This window comes from Oryctolagus cuniculus, chromosome 9, assembly GCF_051225735.1.
Source record: "Oryctolagus cuniculus isolate XC-2025 breed Fujian yellow rabbit chromosome 9, ASM5122573v1, whole genome shotgun sequence".
Classification (NCBI taxonomy): domain Eukaryota; kingdom Metazoa; phylum Chordata; class Mammalia; order Lagomorpha; family Leporidae; genus Oryctolagus; species Oryctolagus cuniculus.
The window spans coordinates 32,820,402-32,847,674 of NC_142875.1; the positions used below are offsets into that span (position 1 = coordinate 32,820,402).

Sequence of the window (27,273 nt, forward strand, 5' to 3'; positions counted from 1 at the left end):
AGATGGGATGGTTTGTGGGTGGGAGGGTGGTTATGGGGGAAAACCACTATAATCCAAAAGTTGTACTTTTGAAATTTATATTTATTAAATAAAAGTTTTCTGTAGAATAAATGACAAGGCTAGTTAGCTACTTCTCCTCCATTCTTCAGGCTCCCTGGCTTATGATCTCCAACTGAAAGCTTCCCAGCAACCCTACCCCCTGCCTGCCCTAACCCTAACCCAACAAGCTCTGTTGGGTCTCAGCTTTGCTTTATTTTCTGACTAATGCACTCCCTAGGAGGAAGCAGCTGATTGCTGAAGTACCTGGATCTCTGCCACCCTCTTGGGAGACCCAAATTGAGTTCCTGGCTTCTGGCTTTTGTCCTAGCCCAGCCCTGGCTGTTACAGGTATTAAGGGGAGTGAAATCACGGATGGATGACCTCTCTGTCTGTGTCTCTATTTCTCTGACTTTTAAGAGAAAAATTTTAAATTATACAAAATATAATATTCTTACTGTTAATCTCTTGCCCCTCTCAATCTCATTCCTCAAATGAAACCACTTTCACTTTATATACTTTTTTCTGATATTTACTCCCACGTCTCTGAATAATCTGCTCATAGTAGTATGATTTCTTTATCATGTCAAATTTTTTTATTAATATCCTGTTCCAGTAAGTAAGGATTCACATTTCACACACCACCAATACCACTTTTGTTACATTTCTCACTTTCCCAGGAAGTTATAATACAATTTTTGGTTAGGTCAGTATTCAGTGTTGATATTTTCATAGATGATGACCCTTCAGAGCCAGGTTCTTTCCTATGAAACATTTTTGTGTTTTAAAAAATGCTACATTTTGTCATTTCTTAACATTAATAACTACCTCATTTCTCAGGAGAAATTTTTTTAGATATTTCATCATCTTTCAAATACTTACCAATGTGTTTCAAATTTTGAAGTGCTCAAATGGATCAGAGATTTTATTGATTCTGTTTTTTCCTGGAGGCTCCCCAGCATCCTCCTGCTGTTTGTCTAGATTGACTTATTGCTAGGTTTGCTATACAGCTGTCATTTAGGATGTCCTTTTGCTATTACCCAGGGACTTTCCTCTGCCTTCTTTCTTCCTGAGTTCCTCAGGTCCTTTGTCGCAGACCCTGTCTCATCTGCCGGAGCGCATTCTCCAGTAGTTTCCTATAGAAGCGTATGTTTACATCCTATATATCTCCAAGTGTCATTACATTACCCTCATATTTGGCCACTAATTTGTCTAGGAGACATGATTGTTTCACACACTTTTGAGGTATAGCTTCATCTTCATCTAGGAGGCTAACTTTCTGCTAACAAGTCTGACACCATATGGATTCTTATTTCCTTGTTTGTGAACTGATTTTAAAGTCACCTTCCAGGTTTTTCTTCCCTGAAATTCTGAAATTTCACAATGATATGCCTCTGTGTGGGTCTTTTTTCAATTATTCTGTTGATACCGAGTGGTCTCCTTTCAATCTAAAGACTCATGGCCTCAGTTCCAAAAAATTTTCTTATTGTCTTTTTCTGGAATTATTTTCTTCAGGAGTTATTGCATTTATTAATGTCTTTTTGGACATTAATAAATAAATAAATGGGAGATTTTCTTAATTTTATCTTTCATCTCTTCTGTCAAAACTTTTATTTTGTCTATCATAGACTTAATTTCTAAGAGCTCTACTTTGTGTGTTTTTGTTTCTTATTTTATTGTATTTTGGTCCTTCTTGTTTATGGTTGCAAATCTTGAAGAAGGCTCTGTATTCATCGGGACATCAGTACTTGGGTCAGGAAAGATAGCTGGCAACCTTCGGAGAAATATGAGAAATTAATGCTTTGAAAAGGCCTTTAGAATATTACCAGGAACAACATCAGATGCGACGTTTTACTTTTCAAAGGGGCTTCAGGACTGTCCCTGTTTAAATCTGTGAAACAACAATTTTTGAATGGATTAGGTTACAGTAGGCATTAGACACTAATAACTGGAGAGTGGTTTCTAACAAGATTATTTTCCTGTTATTAAGCCCTCACCAATACCAGAAGATCCAATTGTATTTCGTTTTATCTTCTAATTTTTGGCTACAAGAGTCTGTAGGTCCAAAAATCAGTCGAGCTTCTTCATAGAGATGATAGTTAGTTGCCCAGTTTCCTTGGTTTTGAGTGACATCTAAATGAAGAATAGCAACGGAGCTTCACAGACTGCATCCCTCTGAATGACTGCCCTCAGTTTCTTTATTGTTCGTGATTTTTGTCCAGTAACTGGGTAAAACTTAACACTTAGCAGCTGTCTCTAGTCGGTTGGTTTGTGTTTTTAGAGCTTTCCTAAAGACTAAGTAGGTAACCAGACTAAGTACTTTATTTAACTGCGAAATTAGTTTTAGATTAATCTCTCTCTCTCTCTCTCTCCTTCTTCCCTCCCACCCCCACTATGTGTTCTAACTGAATTAAGATTGTTTATGAAGTCCTAGAACAGCATGAAACAAACACCCCAGCTGCAGCTCTCCTCCAACTGGCTGATCAAGGTTTTACACAGGTGGGATGGCATTAATGTGAAGATTGGGGGCAACCGGAGGGTGTTTAGGAAGAGTGAGAGACAGTCCACTCCTGCCCTTTGAGAAAAATGGAGGCCGATTGTACAGACACAGACCTCAGGCCTTTCCCAGCGGGTGAATCACTTCCCGTCTCGCCTCACAGCCACGGCCCTGAGTCACAGCTCTGTTGTTGCTAGGGGCCTGTTTGCTCTGTAGTGACACTGCCCGCCCCCACCTCTCCCCACACAGAGTTCTGGGGAATTGCCCCAATGTTCAGCTCTGCCAAGGTGGCTTGTGACTAATTCTCTTTTCTCTTTAGTGACATTTAAAAGGACAATGATAACCTCTATTTTGACTCTTTATTTTATCATTTCTCTTGTAGGTCTTTTTCTTTATTTGAACACAATCTATAATTAAGTTTAAAATCAATAAGTTTGCTGTATATACCTTTTATATAAAATTGGCCTGCTATTCTGTTTCTCAGATAAAATATTTTAGGGAAAACAAAACAGTGCAAGAGGATTTTGTTTCCTATGGGACAGTTAAGATTGTGTTTCCTAATAATGTTACCGGTAATTGTCTGAAATACAGAGCTGCAATATTAGGAACCTATTAAGGATCTGCGTATTTGTGGATTTACTTACAATACCTTTCCTGGAATGGAAAGAATTGCCAGTGTAAGTAAAGTTGAAACATCCAATCTTTGCACTACAGCGATTAAAAAATTAATTGTAGTATATTTTATTTGATTGTTACAGTTTACAACTGCTATAATAATTAAATATTCTCCACTTTTTAGGAAAGAAACTTCCCCCTTACAAATATTTTATAAGAATTCTTGGCATACTTATTAGCAATTTAACCTCCCAAAAGGTAAAGAACCCATGTGGATGGATTATGTGTACAGATTTTGCGTACAGATTTAACTCTTATCACTAGCCCTGTAGCCAGATGGATTAGCCAATTATAAACAGACCAATATTGTTACAACATAAGATGTGAAGGTGGGAATGACAGGAGATGATGTAGGTGAGATAGTGTTAAGCAACTTAACTGTTTGTTGTTTGAGAGTTTATGATAGATCTGGAGAGAAATACTGGGCATAATCTAACTTTAGGAAATCTAAATTAGATGAAGTTCCCTAAATTTAAAAAGGTCAATTTCACAAATTTCAGAGGGAAAAACTATGCCTACTATATAATCAAAAGAGTTAAAAACTCTAGAAATACATTTTTAATATAGAATGCAAATGGCACTAGAAATCACACCAGTACTGAGTAGGTGCTTGAGAGTATTGTTGGCTTAAAACATGTGTAAGTATATAAGTCAATGAAGATATATCAAAAGAAACAATGTGGACTTTTTGGTAATCTTACATTTAAAGCTATACAATTTTATTGCCTGTACACACACACACACACACACACACAGGAGTGTATATATAGTGCAAAAAAGGATGTAACTAAGGAGCTGCAATCCTAGGAGTCCTAGGGCACCAATGTAACTAAAGAATGAGCTTAGCTTATTAATTTTTTTTTCAAAGATTTTTATTTGAAAGTCAGAGTTGCAGAGGGAGAGAGGGAGAGAGAGAGAGAGAGAGATCTTCCATCCAGTGGTTCACTCCCCAGATGCCTGCAACGGCCAGGGCTGGGCCAGGCCAACGCCAGGAGCCAGGAGTTTCAGCTGGCTCTCCCACATGGGTGATAGGGGCCAAAAGACATGGTCCATTTTCTGCTGATTTTCCCAGGCCATAGCAGACAGCTGGCTTGGAAGTGGAGCAGACAAAACTTGAACTGGTGCCCGTTATGGAATGCTGGCATCGCAGGTGGTGGCTTTATCCACTATGCCACAACACAGACCCTGGAACTTATCTTTGAAATACTATACACAGAATGTTATTTCATTTCTCCCTGCCTGCCTGCCTCCCCACCTCCATCCTTCTCTCCATTTTTCTTTCCCTTTTTGTTTTATTTAACAAAAATTAATAATAATAAATAGATAAATAATAATTTTCCATAACATTACAGGGCACCTGGACACCTAAAAAACTATGGTCACCATCTGTTTGGGTCTGTTTGGGCTGCTTTAACAAGATACTTTGGACTGGGCAGCTTATAACAAAATTTACTTCTTACAGTTATGGAGGCTGAGAAGTCCAAGATACAGGTGACATCAGATTCAGTGTCTGGTGACAGCTCACTTTCTGGGCTTCAATGGCACTTTTTTCTTGGCACTTCAACGTTACCACATGGAAAGGAGAAAGGCAGCTCTTTGGGGCTTCTTGATAAAGGCATTACTCCCATTCATGAGGATTCTGCCCTCATTATCTCATCCCCTTAGTGCCCTATCTTCTAAACCGTCACCTGGACGATTAGGATTCAACATAAGAATTTGGGGGGGACAAAACATTCAGATCATTGTATCACCCAAACCTATCTTCTCTGGGACACTTGAGAAAGTACATTCTCTGCTCATCTGTGCCACAGAACATGGAAAAATTATTTGATTGACAGTTTTCTCAATTATCCCAAGATGTTTATTTACTAGTACCACTTCAGATGCAAAGGAGTTAAATTAATTGATTGCCTATAATGGATGCTTTAGTGTAGTCTCAATTCTCTCCTGGGAATAGTTGAAAAGGGTTACTCTAGCTTCATATCTTGTTATTTTTTGCTGGAAATGTATCATTGAAATTTACACAATAAAATGTATAAGGCACATATCTTAGAGTACTTACTTTTGCTACTCTTCAAGTCAGTTTCTATGAGGCTAATTAATCAATCCAGACTATGTCCCCAGAAATAAGGCTCACTCAGAGTGGACACTTACAGGCAGATATGATCCCCTGGTTAGACCAAAGTAACATATCAATCATTAGGGACAAAAGGCAAAGTTAAGGCCATAAACAGGAAGTGAGAAGTGTCAGGCACCATAGTGGTCAGGAAAGAAAGTATTCAGTCTAAAGAGGAGGCCATGTTGCAATCTTGTTCTTAAAGGGTGCTAAGCAAATGGCACAGACATGTGCTTTCTGGGATGAGTCCAGAATGAGAAACAGTGGTATACATAGAGAAAGTATACGTCTCATTTTCTATACTGTTCTGGAGCTTTCCCTTAAGAAGAGTAATGTTTTTGTTTGTTTGTTTTTGTATTTATTTTATTTGAAAGTTAGAGACAGAGACATAAGGATAGGTAAAGAGGTCTCCCATTCATGGGTTACTCCTCAAATGCCTACAATTGCCGAAACTGAGTCAAAGCAAAGCCAGTAGACAGGAATCAATCCTGGTCTCCCTGTGTGGGTGGCAGGTACCCAATTTCTTGAACCACCACCTGATGCCAAGGAGAAAAATCCTTGATAGACAAGCATGAAATGAATATTAGTAAAGAATAGGAACTCACAAATAAAGAAGAGGCTGCAAAGAACCTGTTAATATTCTAAGTCCAGTCTGCTAACTTGGCTAAGTTCTGTGCCAGTTCTATATTGCAGCACTTATGGGCATTTGTGGAGTGAGCTGGTATCTCTCTGCCTTTCAGATAAATAAATCTTAAAAAGAGAAAAGAAAAGGCAATGCTTAAAACGAGTCTCAGAGATAACAGAACATTTCAAGGTGGACAAGGCATGGTAAGGAAGGCAAAGAATTGTGAAGAGGAATTTTTATGTGTATTAGTGTGCTTGAGAGGCAGGTGTTGTGGCCCAGTGAATTAAGTTGCCAGTTGGGATGCCTACACACCATATCTGTGTGCTGGTTTGAGTCCTGGCTGCTTGGCTTCTGATGCAACTTCCTGCAAACGCACTTGGGAAGCAGCAGATGATGGCTCAAATACTTGAGTCCCTGCCACCAATGTGGGAGAACTGGATGGAGCTTCTTACTTCTTGCTTTTGCCTAGTCCAGGCCCAGCTGTTATAGGCATTTGAGGGGTGAACCATATTTGGAAATCAGTATATCCATCTCTCTCTCTCTCTTTTTCTCTCTTCTCTCTCTGCTTTCCTCTCTCTCAATCTCTGTATTTCAAACAAATAAATCCTTAAAAAAAAACTAAATAGAAAAATCATTCCACATTTATTCCAAGGATAACTTTAAATTGGATTATTAAAGTATGTTTCATAGCCTTCTATATTTCAGCATGGATTAACTTAAAAAGAAAACATCCAAACTCATCCCTCCAAATCCCACAGCTAACATTTATTACTGGCAGTAGAGAAGCCTATCTTTGTGGTGCAAGGAGGGAGGGGAGATGGAGAGGGAAGGAGAAGAGGAGCGTTAGATATGGGGCTGGAATAAAAGTTACTGTAACATATTACCAAGGATTGAAGCAGGAAACTGTTAAGGTCAAATAAATATGCACAGAAAAAAAATTGTTCCAAGCTTCAATAATATTAGAAAAAGTTACATAAATTAAAAGCAGAGGAGCTGGCATTGTTGTGTAATGGGTTAAGCAACTGCCCTGCAACAGTGGCCTCCCATATTGGTGCTAATTTAAATCCAAGCTGCTTCACTTCTGATCCAGCTCCCTACTAGTGCACCTGGGAAAGCAGTGGAAGATGGCCCAAGTATGTGGGGCCCTGCCAGTCACATGGGAGACCCAGATGGAGTTCCAGGCTCCTGGCTTTGACCTTGCCTAGCCCTGGCAGTTACTGCCATCTGTGGAGTAAACCAGTGGATGGCAAAATCTCTTTCTCTGTCTCTCTCTCTCTCTGTCTCTCTCTCTCTCTCCCTCCCTCCTTCTCTGTACCTCTGCCTTTCAAATAAATAAATAAATCTATATAAAAAAAAGCAGAATATGATACGCAAATGTGGATTCCAGGATAATAATAGTATATGTAGGCCGGCGCCATGGCTCACTAGGCTAATCCTCCGCCTAGCGGCGCCGGCACACTGGGTTTTAGTCCCGGTCGGGGCGCCGGATTCTGTCCTGGTTGCCCCTCTTCCAGGCCAGCTCTCTGCTGTGGCCAGGGAGTGCAGTGGAGGATGGCCCAGGTGCTTGGGCCCTGCACCCCATGGGAGACCAGGATAAGTACCTGGCTCCTGCCATCGGATCAGCGCGGTGCGCCGGCCGCAGCGCGCCGGCCGCGGCGGCCATTGGAGGGTGAACCACTGGCAAAGGAAGACCTTTCTCTCTGTCTCTCTCTCTCATTGTCCACTCTGCCTGTCAAAAAAAAAATAGTATATGCAGAGGCCAGCACTGGGCACCAGTTCAAATCCTGGCTGCTCCACTTCCAATCCAGCTCTCTGCTGTGGCCTGGGAAAGCAGTAGAGGATGGCCCAAGTTTCCCTGCACCCATGTGGGAAACACAGAAGAAACTCCTGGCTTCTGGCTTTGGATCAGTGCGGCTCCAGCAGTTGTGGCCATTTGGGGGGTGAGCCAGTGGATGGAAGACCTCTTTCTCTCTCTCTCTGTCTCTGCCTCTCTGTAACTTTCCCTTTCAAATAAATAAATAAATAAATATTTTAAAAAAATAATAGTACATGCAAACATATGGGGTCAAATACAGGGAAAGGAGGGGATATGAGCAAAGAGAGAGCAATCTTTGTCAGATTTGAAACTCTTAGGGGGAGATTAGTAATCTATGCTTTAACAAACCCATCAGGTGGTTATAGGGCATGCCAAAGTTTGAGAATTGCTTCCCTAGATTTCTGGTCTGGACTTTCAGCTTGCTTTGTTAGGAATAGGGAACTCAGTCTAAGAGCCAGTTTCAGTCTTTACTGCTATATATTGAAGATTTTTTTTTTAAAGTCATTGAGATATCTTTGCATTGTGTTTGATTTCAGCAATCAATCACAAATCCTTTTATTAAAAATATCTGCTACAGAAAAGGATGTAGTTTTTCCCCAACCACTAAGAATTACAATAAGCTTTTTATAGCTCTTTTATATTCAGAGCTATAAAAAGCTATAGAAAACAAAGAGAAAACTTAGTGAACTTGCCACTGATTCATTTGTACCAACTGATAAAATGTGTGAGCCATTATCAATTTTAACTCTAGCAAAAAAAATTGTATCATGATTTTAAGCAATTACTTACAACAATGATTCACAAAACCTTAACACTAATTCAAGTACAAAGGTTCCTGTTGTGTATTTCAAAATAGATAAAATCAGGTTCCATAGCACATCCTCTTCTTTGGGGTAGAAACTCAGAGAACATAAGGTACACTATAAAATGAAATATGATCTGAGGCAGGTGTTTGGCACACCAGTTAGAACATGGCTTGAAATGCCTGCGTTTGTATTGGAGCGCCTGGGTTTGAGGCACAGCTCTTTTCTTGCTAATGCAGTTGTTGATAGATCAAATGTTTGGGTCCCTGACACCCCATGTGGGAGACCTGGATTGAGTTCCAGCTTCTGGCCTGATGCAATGCTGGTTGTTGTAGCCATTCGTTTAGTGAACCAGCAGCTGGGAAATCTCTTTCTTTTCCTCTCCCTTTTAAACAAACAAACAAACAAAGAAAAGCACTGATGTTTTTAAAAAGTCTTTTTTGTGACACAGTTCTATTTCAAGGATGTAAAAGCACCCGCTATTCTCTGAACTTGTCTTTCAGGTTTTCAGTCACATTCCAGGAGAAGATGTAATCACCTGCCATCCTGGACTGGCCCAGACACTACTGAGAAAACAACACCTGTGCAGATGGGTCAAAAGGTATGCATGGGTTACCCCTTCCTTCATACTAAGATCTGTGCCCCAGCAGGAGCTTAAACTTTATTATCACACCATGCAACCTGTGTTGGGGATTGTTGCTGAACTGTGTCTACATGAACTTGTAGTCACCCCCACAGGTAAAGACATGAATTTCCCATCTTACATATTCATTTCCCCCTAAAACAAAAGATATCCATTTACCCTGGTCATGGAGTCATGGCTTTGGAAATGATTTCCTATGGTTTCCACAAAGAAATTATTTTATACAACATCACCTTCTGGTGCAATTCTTGATTGAACTCTCCAGGAAATGGGCTCACAATTTTGGGTGGGTGACACTGGAAGAAAGCATAGATGAATTCCTCTTTACCCTGAAATGAAAAACTTCTGATTAAGGCCCACAATCCAGAATACAATTGAAAAATGCTAAATTTGACTATGCAAAAATTAAAATTTTTCCATGACAAGAAATCCCACTATAAATAAAATCAAAGTATACCAACAAACTGAAGGAAATATTTATGACATATAAGACAGAAAGAAGGCTAATAATGTTAATACACAAACACCTTAAAATTAAGTGACAGTAGCTAAAGTGGTGTCTACTGGTACATTTACAGTATTAAATATTTATATTAGAAAGGAAGAAAACTCTCAAATCAATAATGTAAGTTTCCAACTCAGGAACTAGCAGAAGATGAAAAAAATAAAGTCAAAGCAAGAAGAATGAAGAAAATAATAAAGATTAGAGGAGAAATTAATGAAGTGGAAAACAAACAATAGTGGAAGTCAATGAAACAAAATGTTGGTTCTTCAAAAAAAAAATGGAGAGGGGATTGATAAATCTCTCTAAGAGATTGACAAAAAGGGACAAAGACCTCAAATGCTAACTTCAGGAATGTAAAACAGTATAACACTAAAGGGATATTAAGAGAATACCAGAAATACCCTATGCACATAATTTAATCACCCACAGGCATACAAGATGAAAAGAAATTCCTTGAAAACCACAAACTACCAAACCTTACTCAAGTTGAAGTAGATAATCTGAATAATTCTATTCAAAAAATTGAATTCATTGTTTAAAACCTTCTGAAAAAGAAATATTCAGGCCATGATTATTTCACCAAACATCTAAGAAGAAATAAAAGAAATTCTATGCAATCTTCTTTTAAAAAAGATTTATTTATTTATTTGAAAGTCAGAGTTACACAGAGAGAGGAGAAGCAGAGAGAGAGAGAGGTCTTTCATCCGATGGTTCACTCCCCAACTGGCCATAACGGCCGGAGCTGCGCAGATCTGAAGCCAGGAGCCAGGAGCTTCTTTCGGATCTCCCACGTGGGTGCAGGGCCCAAGTCTTCTACTCCTTTCCCAGGCCATAGCAGAGAGCTGGATTGGAAGTGGAGCAGCTGGATCTCGAACCGGTGCCCATATGGGGTGCCGGCACTTCAGGCCAGGTCATTAACCCACTTCACCACAGCACCAGCCCCGATCTTTTTAATATGTAGCAAATGAGATCCAACAATATGTGAAAAGAAAAGTACATGACAACAAGTGGAATTTATCCAAGGAATATAGGGCTAGGTCAATGTTCAAAATTCAATCATTGTATTTCATAATATTAGCAATTGAAAGAAGAAACAAGAGGTGATTATCATCAACTGATGCAGAAAAACCATTTGACAAAATTCAACATTTATCTTGTTAAAAATGTTCAACAAACTAGAATAGACAGGAACTTCCTCAGACTCGAAAAGGGCTTCTACGCAAAGAATATAGCTTACCTCCAAGGTGACGAGCCTCAACTCAAAATAAAATATGTGTATGAATTTGCCATGTGTAAAATATTCATAGTTTATAAATTTGATAAGTCTTTAAGAAATGACGTAAACCACAAATTTGCATATGTAATACATAAAGAAGACAATTTTTCTCTTCTTTCTGTTCCCCAGAATATTGAAACATTATTTTTTGATGTTCCTAATGCTTTTTGGTTAAAAAAAGTGCCCAAATTCCAAAGTGCAGTTTCTTGTTATTTTTTTATCTTTTCACACATTACAAGGCAGAAGTTTTTCATGAATTAAATGGCTTTAATTATAATTACAAGAAGAAAAGTAGCCTTGTGAAAAACACCCCCCATGTTTTGTTTCACTTATGTCACACTCAAAACAATTTCATAATTTGTATGCTGAAAAGGTAATATAATTATCTTACTTGTTTATGAAACATGCCACATGATGTATTCCATGTTCAAAAACCTATTTCAAACACTGTTAATTATTACCTTAATGAAAGGCATATCAATGAAAAAGCTTAGATTCATTTTAATCAGCAAATTCTACTTATATAGAGAGTTTCTACTTATATTTTTCTACTTATATAGAGAGTTTGGGAACTGGTAACTCAGTTTAGCTCAGCAGCTTCAATAAAATGCTCTCTCTCTCACTTTCCACTCTGCCTGTCAAAAAAGTAAATAAATAAAAATAAATATACATAGACACACAATGTGTGTTATTTAATGAATAGGATACATTCTGAGAAATGACTTGTTAGGCAATTTCATCATTGTGCAAACATCATAGAGTGCATTTACATGAACTTAGATGGCATAGCCTACACATTTGGGCTATAGGGTATATAACCTATTGTTCCTAGACTACAAACTTCTATAGCATGTTACTATACCAAATGAATACTGTTGACAATTATGACATAATAGTATATGTATATCTAAACATCTTAATATGGAAAAGGTACAGTAAAAATAGTAGATAATAGGAATTTTTCAGCTCTGCTACAATTTTTTTAAAGATTTATTTATTGGGGCTGGTGTTATGGTGTAGCGGATTAAAGCTGCCACCTGCAGCATTGGCATCCCATGTGGGCGCTGGTTCCAGTCCTGGCTTCACCACTTCTTATCCCATGTGACTGGAAAAGCAGTGGAGGATGACTCAAGTCCTTCAGCCCTGCACCCATGTGGGAGGCTTAGATGAAGCTCCTGGCTCCAGGCTTCAGTCTGACCTAGCTCTGGCTGTTGCAGCTATTTGTGGTGTGAACCAGTGAATAAAAGACTTTTCTCTCTCTGCCTCTCTATCTCTGCCTCTCTTTAACTCTGCCCTTCAAAGAAATAAATAAATCTTTAAAAAACAGAGATCTTATGGAACAACTATTGTATAAACAGTGTCATTGACTGAAATATGATTATGCATCACATGACTGCATTCTCAATATGCAGAATTCTCAATTCTCTTCAAGATGGCTAAAATTGGTCTTGCAGAGTTTGTGTGCACTATAACACATAAAATTCCTTGTATCATTCAGGTTTTTTAAAAAATATTGATTTTATTATTTGAAAGACGGAGTTACAGAGAGAGGTAGAGCCAGAGAGAGAGAGAGAGAGAGAGAGAGAGAGAGAGAATAGAGCGAAGTCTTCCATTCACCAGTTCACTCACCAGATGACCACAATGGCCAGAGCTGAGCTGATCTGAGGCTAGGAGCCAGGAACTTCCTCCAGGTCTACAAAGGTGCAGAGGCCTAAGGACTTGGGCCATCTTCTGCTTTCCCAGGCCACAGCAGAGAGTTGGATTGGAAGTGGAGCAGTCAGGACTCGAACCAGCACCCACGTGGAATGCTGGTGCTGCTGGCTGGGGCTTTAACCACTGTGCCACAGCGCTGGCCCCATGTATCACTCAATTTTGCCTTATTATAGCCAAATACCCAAGAAAGGATATTTTGTAAGGAAATGTGGTAGGCTTTGACACCTGGTTCTAGAAGTAAGAGGCTCAAGCAGCAAAGGACTGACTCTTATGAGGCCCCCTGTGCCCCTAGACTACATCACATCATGGTGGGAACACATATGTCTGTCTGGTTTCTGTTCCTTTCTTTACAAAGTCACTAGAATTCAATCATGGAGCTTGACCCTAATGAGTTAATCCAGTCCAATCACATCTCAAAAGCTCCACCTCTAAATGCCTTAGATTAAGTTTCCATCCTCTTCATATCATTAAGATATTGCATGAGTTCAGGGGGAAAATCACAGTGAAATCAAAACACACCTCACCTCCATAACAGATATATGTAGTTTAATCCTCCGCCTGCGGCGCTAGCACCCCGGGTTCTAGTCCTGGTTGGGGCGCCAGATTCTGTCCCGGTTGCTCCTCTTCCAGTCCAGCTCTCTGCTGTGGCCCGCGAAGACAGTGGAGGATGGCCCAAGTGCTTGGGCCCTGCACCCACATGGGAGACCAGGAGGAAGCATCTGGCTCCTGGCTTCAGATCAGCGCAGTGCACTGGTGGCCATGGCAGCCATTTGGGGGGTGAACCAACAGAAGGAAGACCTTTCTCTCTGTCTCTCTCTTTCACTGTCTGGCTCTGCCTGTAAAAAAAAAAAAAAAAAAAGGAAGTATTTATTTCTTAAGAACAACATTTTTTTTTCAGGTCAACTGCACTATCAGGAAATAAGAAAGTAAAAGCAATGCAATTTATACTACTCTTAACTGAGAATGTCTTAATCGGCAACAAACAGGTGCACATTTCCAACTGAATACCAACTAAAATATAATAATTTGAGGCCTCAGGGACTGATAACATGAGCTAAGTGAAGGGCAGAGTCCAAGCACCTTTGGAACCATCATCCAATTTGTGGTATCTGGGATTTTACTGCTCTTAAAAATAGGAGTGACTCTTGTTTTTGTGATTGTTCTCAGGAGTAATTTCAGAGGATTTCTTTCGAATCAGAGATTTTAAAATTTACAAGGCTGCTTTTTCCACTTAAAAAAAAAACAGGGTTATTAGTTAAAAGAAGAAATGTTAATAAATGAGTGTTTTATCTGTTCTCTGGGGTTTGGTACAATCTGTATAATCCATTCCAACCCACTCAGCTACATTACTCATCCCTACATTGAATAATTGAAAGTTAGTCTCACATTTAGGCACTTATGCATTGTTTTCTCATGCATTCTTAATATTGCATTGCTATTAAGTTGATAATGTACCCCGTTATATTAGAAATAAATAATTAATTGAAGGTGCTGAACTCTGGGAATATGAGCTATTAGTGTTTTTCTCCTCTCTCCATATTGAGTTCACTACTTTGATGACTTGGGCAAGTGCTTAGGGTTAGCCCATCCTCTGCTGAACATTAAATAATCATTTGGGGAAGGCTCCTTCTGGAAATGAATGAATTAATTTTATCAGAAAGAAACAGAGGCAGATTTGCAGATAAGCTTATAGTGCTTGCTAAGAAATAGTTCTCGGCTGTGATTAACATTAAACAGATTAACTGCATTCATTCACTTCAATCTCAGTTCGAAGAGATTTGCTGAATACCTTACTGTAAGATGTTGTCTATCAAGTTCTATCAAGTTTCATGACAGATGCTGTCTATTATGTTCTCTAAAGAAGAGCCTGTGATGATGATTCTTGTTAAACGATTAGCTGAGGGAGTGCTGTCAGAAGTAGGGGAGGGGGCCGGTGCTGGGCATAATGGATATGGGTGCCCATATTAGTCCTGGATGCTCCACTTTCGATCCAGTTTCTTACTGATATGCCTGTGAAAGCAATGGAGGATGGCCTAAGTGCTTGGCTCCTGGCTCCTGGCTTCAGACTGCCCCAACTCTGGCTGTTGCAGCCATTTGGGAAGTGAATCAGTGGATGAAAGACCTCTCTCTCTCTCCCTCTGTCTGACTGTAACTCTGCCTTTCAAGTAAATAAATAAATCTTTACAGAAGAAGAATGAGGAGGAGGAAGAGGGAAGCAGGATAGTGGGGGACGTAGCTTGGTGAGAAGGTATTCTCTTCAGGACAATACCTTCTGTCTAGTTCTGTGAGAAACTATAGTTCACTTGAGGGAAAGGGGCCAGCTTCTGTGCTCTATGACAGTAAGTTAGGGTGTGGCTGCTCCAATGTTCTATTGAGGGAAAGAGAGCAATTCTCCCTAGATCAGGGCAGCTGTGAATAAGAGCAAATGTTTATAACAGCTAGGGGGTGAGCAAGCCACCAAATGGGTCAAGTTGGTGGGGGCATCAGCAACATCCATTTGATGACTGGGTTAAATTCAGGCATGACTCATTAAATTTTTACATGTAGAAAATACCTTAGAAATCATTTAAGAAATCACCACTCATTTTCCACATCAGAAAAACTGAGTGAAGGGCTGACATTGTGACATAGAGGGTAAAGCTGCTGCCTGCAGCACCAGCATTGCAGGTAGGCACTGGTTCAAGTCCTGGCTGCTCCACTTCTGATCCACCTACCTGCTAATGTCCTGGGAAAAGAGTGGAAGATAGTCCAAGTGTCTGGGCCCCTTCCACCCATGTGGGAGACCTAGAAGAAGCTCCTGACTCCTGATTTTGGCCTGGCCCAGTCCTGGCCTTTGTGGTCATCTAGGGAGTGAACCAGTGGATGGAAAATTTCTCTCTGTCACTTTTGACTTTCAAATAGATAAATAAATCTTGTTTTAAAAGGAGAGAAAGAAAAACTGAGTGAGGCTCAGAAACACATTCTCAGAAGCAGCCAATTTGGCATAATTTGAATTAAAGCACAAATTTGACTTCCAGGTGGTATAACTTTATTTTTATTTTGCCTTTTTCCCCCAAATAAACCTTTTACTTAAGGAATAAAAATTTCATAAGTACAACTTTAGTAATATAGTGATTCTTCCAATCATACCCACCCTCCCACCCCTACTCATACCCCACCGCCTCCTCCCTCTCCCATTCCCCAGCCCATTCTCCATTAAGATTCATTTTCAATTAACTTTATACACAGAAGACCAACTCCATACTAAGTAAAGATTTCAACAATTTGCACACACATGCACACACACAAAACTGAGAGCAAGTTTTACAGTTAGTTCTCATAATACAACTCATTGAGGACAGAGGTCCTGCATGGGAAATAAGTGCCTAGTGATACTTGTTGTTAATTTAACAATTAACACTCTTATCTATGACATCAGTGACCAATATAGGCTATTGACATGAGCTGCCAAGGCTATGGAAGCCTTTTGAATCTGCAAACTCCATCAGTATTTACAGATGGTATAATTTTTATTGCATATAAATTCTTACCTAACTCCAGAAAGTTCTCTTTTGATTGTATATAAGTAGAAGAAATACTATTTTTCTCTCTTTTTTCAGAAAACTAAAGGAAAGATTTAACTGCTCAAGAACAAGTAACTGTGCAACTTCTTGCAATGAGTTTAAAAAGGAATTCAAAATCAGAATTTAGATGATAATGCAAGACAAACAAACAAAAAGTCCCAAACTGGACAGAAGAATAAAGAATATCAATTTCTTCCTATCACAAGTGACAAGGCAGAAAAACCCCAGGTTGGAATAATGCCTAGAAATGAGAAAGCTGAAAGAGATGTCTCAGCACTTTTTTTTTTTAAACAGCACTAAGTATTTTGACCATATTTTATAAGGAAGATTCTTGAAATAAAGTGAGAATTGGGATTCTATTTTCAAGTCTTTGGAGCTAACTTAGACAGAACCAGGAATTTTCCTTTTCACTTAAAATGTTCTGGCTTTAATGGTGTGTTATGCTACCATTAGGGAATCTGTAACTATACCAAATGGGAAATATGTGAGGATCATAATTTTTGTTCATATCAGGAATCCTTAACCTGGTGTCCCTAGATGAAGAAAGAATACATGGATAGAAATCAGAGAGCCCTTGAACTTAGGTAGGCAAAAAAAATGATCTCTATTTTCAGTAACATTTAACTAAAATTTAGAAAGCACTTCAGATATGAATGTTGGCAAAAATGTTGGACCCTATGGTCTTGCCACCAATAGAAATCAAAGATAATTTCATAGCACAGAGAAGTCATTGCAGAGATCTCAAAAACATCATTTATGTTCACCACTCCCTCAAAAATACTTTAGCATTATATCTCAGCCTCCCTGTCTACAGATACCCTCACATGGGAACCTGCCAAATAGAATGCAATTCTGGGTTTCTGAATGGTGAAATTGTATAACCTCATAATAGAAATTTAGTTCAAATAGATTTAGAGAATTTTGGTGTTTGTAATAGATTGATGTTTGTGTGTTCCTCAAATCCATATGCTTATTTTTTTAAAGATTTATTTATTTCTTTGAAAGGCTGAGTTAGAGAAAGAGGAGAGAGAGAGAGAAAGGCCTTCCATCTGGTGGTTCACTCTCCAAGTGGCTGAAAAGCCTGAACTGGGCCAGGTCAAGGCCAGGAGCCAGGTCTCCCATGAGGGTGGTAGGGACCTAAGCACCTGGGCCATCTTCTGCTGCTTTCCCAAGTGCATTAGCAGGGAGCTGGATCAGAAGTGGAGCAGCAGAGACAGGAATGGGTGCCCATATGTGATGCCAGCACGGCAGGCAATGGCTTAACCCACTGCACCACAACACGGGGCCCCCAAATTCATATGCTTAAATCCTAACCCCCAATGTGATGGTATTAGAAGATGGAGTGTTTGGGAGGTGATTAGGTAATGAGGATGGAGAACTCACAAATGGAGATGAGTGCCTTTGTAAAAAGACAAGAGTGTGCTTCTTACCTCTCTGCCATGTGAGGATACATCAAGTCAGTAATCTGTAACCTGTAAGAGGCCCTTCATCAGAACTTGACTATGCTGGCACCCTGATGTTGGACTTCCAGTTTCCAGAACTGTGATTAGTATAGGTCTTTCATTAAAGTTTTTCAGTCTACAGTAATTTGCTATCACAAACAAAACTAAGAGATTACTTGTGTTCCTTGAGAGAACCTATTCATTTCTTATTATGGAAGCTATGAAAACTTCATTTACATTTATGGTAATACATTTTTAAGACTGTGGATTATCAACACTTGTAACCAAAATATGGAAATAAAAACTTAACATCAACTGGAAGTCTTACATGACATACATTGCTCTATCAAAGAAAGTTTTTACACACACTAAGTAAAATTAGCCTTTATACTGACAAATGTTGTAAAACAAAAATTTAACTTTGACTTGACAATATTTTGAATCTATTTTCATTTAACACATTCTAAAATCTCATATATTATTATATTACAACCAAACTATTTTAATAATGTTCTCATTATAATTAATTTTCTTTGTAATTATATATATTTTAGATATTCCAATCATTATACTTCCTCAGCCTGTTGAAGAGACCCATGATGTAAAAGAAGGAAGAAACCCTTGTTAGCTGAAGATTATTTGTTATTTATATAAATCATGACATTCACTGGCCTTTGTTTTTGTGATCTCACTCAAATCATTCTACTAATATTTCTGTAACTTAACATTTTTACTATTTTTACATCCTTAATAAGGTACATCTTATATATCATAAAATTAACCAACTTCTTGAACATGAGTCAGTGATTTTTAGTAACTTTGTCAAGTGGTACATCCATCTCTATAGGTCAATTATAGGACATTTTCATCCCTGAGTAAGGTCCTTCATTTATGATCCTTAGCTCATTGTTAGGCATACTAAAATTGTATACTACCTCTATATACAAATTATTACAGTATTTTTAGATTATAAGAATTATCCTATAATAAAAGTTTTACTTTTTTATTTGAAAGGGTTACAGAGAGAGAGGAAGAGACACACAGAGAAAGATCTTCCATCCACTGGTTCACTCCTCAGATGGCGGTAATGGGTGGAGCTGGCCCAAGAGCTGGGAGCTAGGAACTTCTTCCAGTCTCTCACGAGGGTGCAGGGGCCCACTTGGGCCATTCTCCACTGCTTTTCCCAGATAATTAACAGGGAGCTGGATCAGAAGTGGAACAGCTGGGACATGAACTGGTGCCCATATGAAATGCTGGCAATTGTAGGCAGTGGTTTTACCCACTGTGCCACAACACCATCTCCAAAATTTTATAATTATATTAAAATTTTGTATGAAATAACATTTATGAGGAAATTTACTTCAAAGATACTAATTAAAACTGATTCAGACAGGAGTTATCATAATAAAAATAATGTGTAAATGGTTAAGGAGTTATACAATAGTTATATCATCTCAAACTACTTTCCACAGGCATTTATTGGTTATAATAAATAAAATGGTAATGTTACAGTGGAGAGACATGACAGACACCACCTTGACCAACTGATAAATGATAACATCACCAATAATAGAACAAAGAAATGTGATAAACTGAGAACACAGAATCACTTCTGGGATATTCCTGCTGAAAGTGCTTAACTTGAATCTAATCAAGAGAACATACAAACCCAATAGGAAAAAAGTCTAATATTAAAAAAAAGTTAATTTCACAAAATACTAAGAGAGTCTGAAGATTTCTGTAATATAGGAAAATAAAGAGAGATGACCAATGAATGTGATGCATGATCTCACATTTCATTTGCCATTTTTGGAACAATTGATTAAATATGGATAAGGGTGCTATCCTAAATAATAGCATTGAGTCAGTATTAATGGCTTAATATAGATTATTTTGTTGTGGTTATGTAAAAAATGACCTTTTTATGAAATACACACTGGGGGGGTATAGCAGGAGAAAGGCATCAAAACTACAAGTTAATCTTAAATGGTTCAGAAAATGTGTGTTTGTAGGTGGAGGAAAGAGAGAGAAAAAGAGTGGGAGAGGAAAAAAAGTGAATATGATAGCTGCATTTAGGGATGCTGGATAAATGAATGTTATTCTAGAATTCTTTGCCCTGTTCTTAAGTACAAAATTATGTTACATGGCCGGCGCCATGGCTCACTAGGCTAATCCTCCGCCTGAGGTGCCGGCACCCCGGGTTCTAGTCCTGGTTGGGGCACCGGATTCTGTCCCGGTTGCTCCTCTTCCAGTCCAGCTCTCTGCTGTGGCCCAGGAAGGCAGTGGAGGATGGCCCAAGTCCTTGGGCCCTGCACCCGCATGGGAGACCAGGAGGAAGCACCTGGCTTCTGGTTTCGGATCTGCGCAGCGCTCCGGCCGTAGCGGTCATCTGGGGAGTGAACCAACGGAAGGAAGACCTTTCTCTCTGTCTCTCTCTCTCTCACTGTCTAACTCTGCCTGTCAAAAAAAAATTGCGTTACAGGAAAACGAAGTATTTAGCTTTAGGTGTACTCTCTGGCATACTGAATATTGAAAGTTCTGATACCTCAAATTACACTCTACTACCAGTTATTTTTTCTATAGATTTTTTTTAGGGGAGGGTTGCATTATTTACATCTTCCTTTACATTTGTGTTCTCCTCTCTTGTTAGGGCAGATGATGCTGAGTTTCAAACATATGGCCATTTTTTACTTCCTGCCAATCACCTACCAAAAAATTCCAAAACACACCAATCGTTGTGAGAAACTAAAATAAGGTATGGAAATGTGAAGAACAATGAGTCATATTTTTTGGGAGTCAGCAGCTTTGGTTGGCTGCTGATTCAATTCATGACCTTGGAAAAAACCACATCATTGTTTTTGTCCCCTGTTCTCCTCATAATCTTTTCCCCAGAGCTTATATTACAGAGTGTTGAAAGGATTAACTTTTGATCACTTTGAATCTCCATGATTTTGGTATTAAGGAAGTTACCACAAATAAATGTCCCTATAAATAGTACACTTATGCAAATTCTCCCCCTGTTATTTTGGTGGTTGTTTGAGAACTGTAAGTGCTTTTCATAAAGCTTAAAATAATACCAGCATTGGCTTGTGACATACTTTCTCCTAGTGGACATTGTATTATTGAATATTATTGAAGACAATAGGAAATCATGCAAGGGATTTACTAAATTTCCCTATTTTTCTATTTTGGCTTTTCATTTCTAGACTGGAAGTGCCTACATTTTTAATTTTTTCTTCCAAGTTTTTATCTTCTATACAGGCATGCTAATTTTGCTTGCATGGTCCTCTGGTCCACTCCCCAAATGCCACAACAGCCTATGCTTGGCCAAGTTGAAGTAGGGAGCCTGGAACTCCATTTGAGTCTCTCATACGGGATTATCATTTCTCACTTGAACTCTCATCTGCTGCCTCCCAAGATGCATTAGCAGAATGCTAGACTGGAAGCAGAGTAACCTTCTCTTTATTCTTACTTTCATTGTCTTTTAGCAGGCCACAGTCATTCAGTCTGCTACTTGGGGCTTCCTGTGTCCATTCCTTATTCACTAAGCTCAAATCTCTGCACTGGTATAAAAAAAAGCCACCCTGTATAATTCAGAAATAAAAATCTTGCTTAGAAAACAATCACCTAGCCGGCGCCGTGGCTCAATAGGCTAATCCTCCACCTTGCGGCGCCGGCACACCGGGTTCTAGTCCCGGTTGGGGCGCCGGATTCTGTCCCGGTTGCCCCTCTTCCAGGCCAGCTCTCTGCTATGGCCAGGGAGTGCAGTGGAGGATGGCCCAGGTGCTTGGGCCCTGCACCCCATGGGAGACCAGGAAAAGCACCTGGCTCCTGGCTCCTGCCATTGGATCAGCGCGGTGCGCCGGCTGCAGCGGCGGCCATTGGAGGGTGAACCAACGGCAAAGGAAGACCTTTCTCTCTCTGTCTCTCTCTCTCACTGTCCACTCTGCCTGTCAAAAATAAAAAAAAAATAAATAAAAAAAATATTTTAATAAAAAAAAAAAAGAAAACAATCACCTAAATGAACCAGAGAGCAACCAAAATGTGTCAGAAGCTGGAGAGAAGTCAACATTTGAAGGGGTTACCAACATAAAAGGAACAGCACTAGAAAAATAAAATGGTTAAGTCATTAGAAAACATGGAGGAAGGTTTTATATATATATATACACACACACACACACACACACACACACACACACATGGTTCTGGCTTGACCTAGTCCTGGCCACTGTGGCTATTTAGGCTGTAAACCAGCAGATGGAAGATCTCTCTCTCTCTCTCTCTTTCTCTCCATAACTTGCCTTTCAAATAAATAAATCTTCAACCAAACAACCAATAGCAGTGACCAAAGAGACAGTGGCTGAAAGGAAAGTGTTGTCAACTCACAAATTTGTATCTAGTGAAAATATTCTTCAAAATTAGAACTAAGGGGCAGACATTGTAGTGCAGTGCATTAAGCCATGGCATGGAGCACCTGAATCCCATTTCAGAGTGCTAGTTTGTGTCCCCAGTACTCTGCTTTCTGCTGATGCGCCTAGGAGGCAGTGAAATTGGTACATGGGGTGCCACACGATATCACTGTGTGCTTATTAATAAATTCCCAATATTAATAAGCCTTTGTGGATTCTTGCCTAATATTCAGAGAAGAATTCTGAATACCGGCATAAATGAATGAGGCAGCATGGCACATTTTTAAGCTTTTATTCAGTGAGAGAAATGCATAGGAGAGTGAGGGCTTTATCTAAAAGAGAGGGATAAATCTGGGTTCATACCAAGTACCAGGAACCAGCCACATGGAGGAGCATCTAGGCCAAGAAGTAAGTGGCAGGTGGCCCAAAGACCACGTGCCCTGGAGGCACAGGGCCACAGCAAGCCCTGTACTGGCAAAAGGCCAGAGAAAGGAAGGGGCCCAGCATACCATGTCCCAGGCTTTTAATCCACTTCCAATGGGGAGTGCCTAATTAACTTGACTGGCTGGTGGGTGCACAAGTGTGGCCAGGTAGGGGCGTGGGTCACAAAGGGGCATGGTGAAGGCCTGGTCTTCCAGCTTACAAACCTGATCAATTTTAACCTGTATGCCTGCCTGCATCATTCCCTCCTCAGACACTCCCCATTTCCTTAATCGTAAGGGATGTTAAGGGATGTAGAATCATCATCTCTTCTGTAGCTGCTTCCTGCTTATGAGGGGTGTAGTACAGGCCCTGCTTGTCTGGTGTCTGGAAGTCTCTGTTTATCCTATCTAACAAATTTGCTTTGTGAGATGGAGCAGTCTCCGTCATTGCCGATGTCTGTGTCCCCTGCATGGTCAGTTACTCCCAGAAGTAACCTGGACTAGGGGAGGGAGCTTACTGCTCTAGTCTAGGAGAAGACAGTTTAAAAAAAGTGGAGAGTGCAGTCTCAGGGAAGAGTTAGGGAGAAAACTCTACACAAATTAGAGGGACACATGGACCTATGTGGAGGGCGTAGACGCCCACAACTCAGGACCCACTGAGATCCGGTACCAGACAAGGATGCCCACTCTTACTATTGCTATTCAATATAGTCCTGGAAGTTTTAGCCAGAGCCATTTGGCAATAAAAATAAATCAAAGAGATACAAACTGGGAAGGAGGAAGTCAAACTATCTCTATTTGCAGATGACATGATTCTATATATAGGGGATCCTATATTGGAATGCATAGAAGAGTTTGGTAAAGTAGCAGAATATATAATCAATACACAAAAATCAACAGCCTTTGTATACACAGACAATGCCAAGGCTGAGATAGAGCATTTAAGATCAATGCCATTTCACAATAGCTACAAAAAAAAAAAAAAATCAAATACCTTGGAATAAATTTAACCAAGAATGTCAAAGAGATCTACAATGAGAATTACAAAACATTAAAGAAAGAAATAGCACAAGATACAAAAAAATGGAAAAATCTTCCATGCTCATGGATTGGAAGAATCAATATCATGAAAATGTCCATTCTTCCAAAAGTTATTTACAGATTCAATGCAATACCAATCAAAATACCAAAGACATTCTTCTCAGATCTGGAAAAAAATGATGCTGAAATTCATATGGAAACACAGGAGATCTCAAATAGCTCAGGCAATCTTATACAACAAAAACAAAGCTGGAGGCATCACAATACCAGATTTCAAGGCATAGTACAAGGCAGTTAAAATCAAAACAGCCTGGTACTAGTACAAAAACAGATGGAGAGACCAATGGAACAGAATAGAAACACCAGAAATCAATCCAAACATCTATAGCCAACTTACTTTTGATCAAGGATCTAAAATCAATTCCTAGAGCAAGGAAGTCTATTCAACAAATGGTGCTGGGAAAACTGGATTTCCACATGAAGAAGCATGAAGCAAGACCCCTACCTTATACTTTGCACAAAAATCCACTCAACATGATTAAAGATCAAAATCTATGACCCAACACCATCAAATTATTAGAGAACATTGGAGAAACCCTGCAAGATATAGGCACAAGCAAAGATTTCTTGGAAAAGACCCAGAGGCACAGGCAGTCAAAGCCAAAATTAACAATTGGGATTATATCAAATTGAGAAGTTTCTGTACTGCAAAAGAAACATCAGGAAAGTGAAGAGGCAACCGACAGAATGGGAAAAATATTTGCAAACTATGCAACTGATAAAGGGTTAATAACCAGAATCTACAAAGAGATCAAGAAACTCCACAACATCAAAACAAACAACCCACTTAAGATATGGGCCAAGGACCTCAATAAACATTTTTTAAAAGAGGAAATCCAAATGGCCAACAGACACATGAAAAATTGTTCAGGAGCACTAGCAATCAGGGAAATGCAAATCAAAACCACAATGAGGTTTCACCTCACCCCGGTTAGAATGACTCACATTCAGAAATCTACCAACAATAGATGCTGGCAAGGATGTGGGGGAAAAGGCACACTAATCCACTGTTGGTGGGAATGCAAACTAGTAAAGCCACTATGGAAGACAGTTTGGAGATTCCTCAGAAACCTGAATATAACCCTTTCACATGACCCACCCATACCACTCCTTGGAATTTACCCAAAGGAAATTAAATTGGCAAATAAAAAAGCTGTCTGCACCTCAATGTTTATTGCAACTCAATTCACAATAGCTAAGACATGGAATCAACCTAAATGCCCATCAACAGAACTGGATAAAGAAATTATGGAATATGTACTCTATGAAACTTTACACAGCAGAAAAAAAAAATGAAATCCAGTCATTTGCAACAAAATGGAGGAATCTGGAACACATCATACTTAGTGAAATAAGCCAGTCCAAAAGGGACAAATATCCCAGAGGTACAGGGAACCGAAGCCAAGATTAACAAATGGCATTACATCAAATTGAGAAGCTTTTGTACTGCAAAATAAATACCCAGGAAAGTGAAGAGGCAACTGATCGAATGGGAGAAATTATTTGCAGACTATGGAACTGATAAAGGATTAATAACCAGAATATACAAAGAGATCAAGAAACTCCACAACAACAAAACAAACAACCCAGTTAAGAGATGGGCAAAGGACTTAAACAGACATTTTTTAAAAGAGGAAATTAAAATGACCAACAGACACATGAAGAAATATTCAGGATCACTAGCTGTCAAGGAATTGCAAATCAAAAAGCACAATGAGGTTTCACCCCACCCCAGTTAGAATGGCTTTCATACAGAAACAGGCAACAAATGCTGGCCAGGATGTAGGGTAAAGGTACCCTAATCCACTGTTGGTGGAATGTAAACTGGTAAAGCTACTGTGGAAGATAGTATGGATATACCTCAGAAATGTGAATATAGACCTACCATATGACCCAACCATCCCACTCCTTGGAATTTACCCAAGGGAAATGAAATCAGTAAGCAAAAGAGTTATCTGCCCTTCCACGTTTATTGCAGCTCAGTTCATAATAGCTAAGACATGGAATCAACCTAAATGCCTGTTAACCTAAGAATGAAAAAGAAATCATGGAATTTGTACACTATGGAATACTACACAGAAGTAAAAAAAAAATTGAAATCCTGTCATTTGCAACAAAATGGATGAATCTAGAAAACATCATACATAGTGTAGTAAGCCAGTCCCAAATGGATAAATACTATGTGCTCTCCCTGATCTGTGAGAACTTTAGAGCACCTAAAATGAAATCTGTAGAACTGTAATTGACATTTCGAGAAGAGATGACTTGAGCTGCCCTTGTCTTAACTGTCAATGAACAGTTCCTTTTTTTGTTTTGTTTTGTTTTCTTCATACTATTCATTGAACTCTTTACTTAACATAGAGATAATTATATGTGTATAAAGTCAGTTGAAAATAGATCTCAGTAAAAAATAAGAGTGAGAATAATAGAGGGAGGAGTAAGTTCGTAACTGTAAAGCTGTAGAGTCCTGCATACATTCCTATGGACTTGCTTCTAAGGTTACAGTTTAAGAATTTGCCATGGGACCCCAATCCCATTAAGCTTGATGGTAAAAATGCCATCTTAAGTGTTAAAGTGATTATATTAAGTTTTAAGTGCTCATATACATGGGATTATGTGTTAAAGGGATCATATAAGTATGATCAAGTGTCTGGTAATAATAGAAAGAATTAAAAAGGAGAAAATGTTCTAACATGGGAAGCAGTCCACACAGCAGACTCATAGAATGACAATTGTTTTAAGTAACACTTTGACTTCAGAATCAGCCCTTAAGGCTTCCTAGTCTGGCTGAAAAGCCCGTGAGAGCATTTCAGGCATGAAAAGCCAAGACACTGTGGCAAAAAATGTTCTACATGAAGGATCTCCTTGAGTGAGACCCAGTTGGAAAGAACTGGCCATCAAAGAAGGATATTCTTTTCTATAAAGGAAAGAGAGAACTTCCGCTTTGCTTATGGCCTTGTCTAAATAATGATGAAGTTTGTGGATTCAAAAGGCTTCCATAGCCTAGGCAGCTCATGTCAAGAGCCTCAGGTGGTCACTGACATCATACATGAGAGTGTTAACTGTTAAATTAACAACAGGAGTCACTATCCACTAACTCCCCATGCAGGACCTCTGTCCACAAAGAGGACATTGCATTATGAGAGTTAACTTTAAAACTAGTGCTCAATCAGTTTGTGTGTGTGTGTGTGTGTGTGTGCAAATTGTTGAAATCTTTACTTAGTACAGATTTGGTCTTCTGTGTACAAAGTTAATTGAAAGTGAAATCTTAATGGAGAATGGGACTAGGACTGGGAGAAGGAGGAGGAGGAGGGGATGGAGTGTGAGTGGGGGGGGCAGGTATGGTGGGAAGAATAACTATATTCCTAAAGTTGTACTTATGTAATTTGTATTCCTTAAAAAATTAATTAACAGACAAAAAAATAAATACAAATGAATCTGATAGCTGAAAAAATGTTCAATGAAATGTACATTACACCTATGAGATACAGTTTTGTGCCATCAGATTAGCAAACTTCAAAAGCTTAAAACACTCAATTGTCAATATTGTTAGGAAACAGACATACTGCAAAATAAGTATAAGGTAGTATAACGTTCATAGAAAGTGATTGGGCAATATTTATCATTATTA

General features: G+C 39.1%; 1 long non-coding RNA gene across 2 annotated transcripts in view; it reads right to left on the minus strand.

Moving 5' to 3' along the window:
* Positions 1–604: 604 nt before the first annotated feature.
* LOC149124540 (uncharacterized) overlaps positions 605–27,273 on the minus strand; it is a 45,896-nt gene continuing 19,227 nt past the window's right edge. Inside the window, exons 2-4 of one of the 2 annotated variants that reach the window (XR_016212817.1) lie at positions 13,230–13,541; positions 9,371–9,507; positions 605–1,810 (exon numbers count right to left, since the gene is read on the minus strand). This is a non-coding gene — a long non-coding RNA (uncharacterized LOC149124540). Of the gene's footprint in view, positions 1,811–9,370; positions 9,508–10,335; positions 10,559–13,229; positions 13,542–27,273 lie in introns of those variants that run through there. The other variant, XR_016212818.1, reaches the window with a different exon arrangement.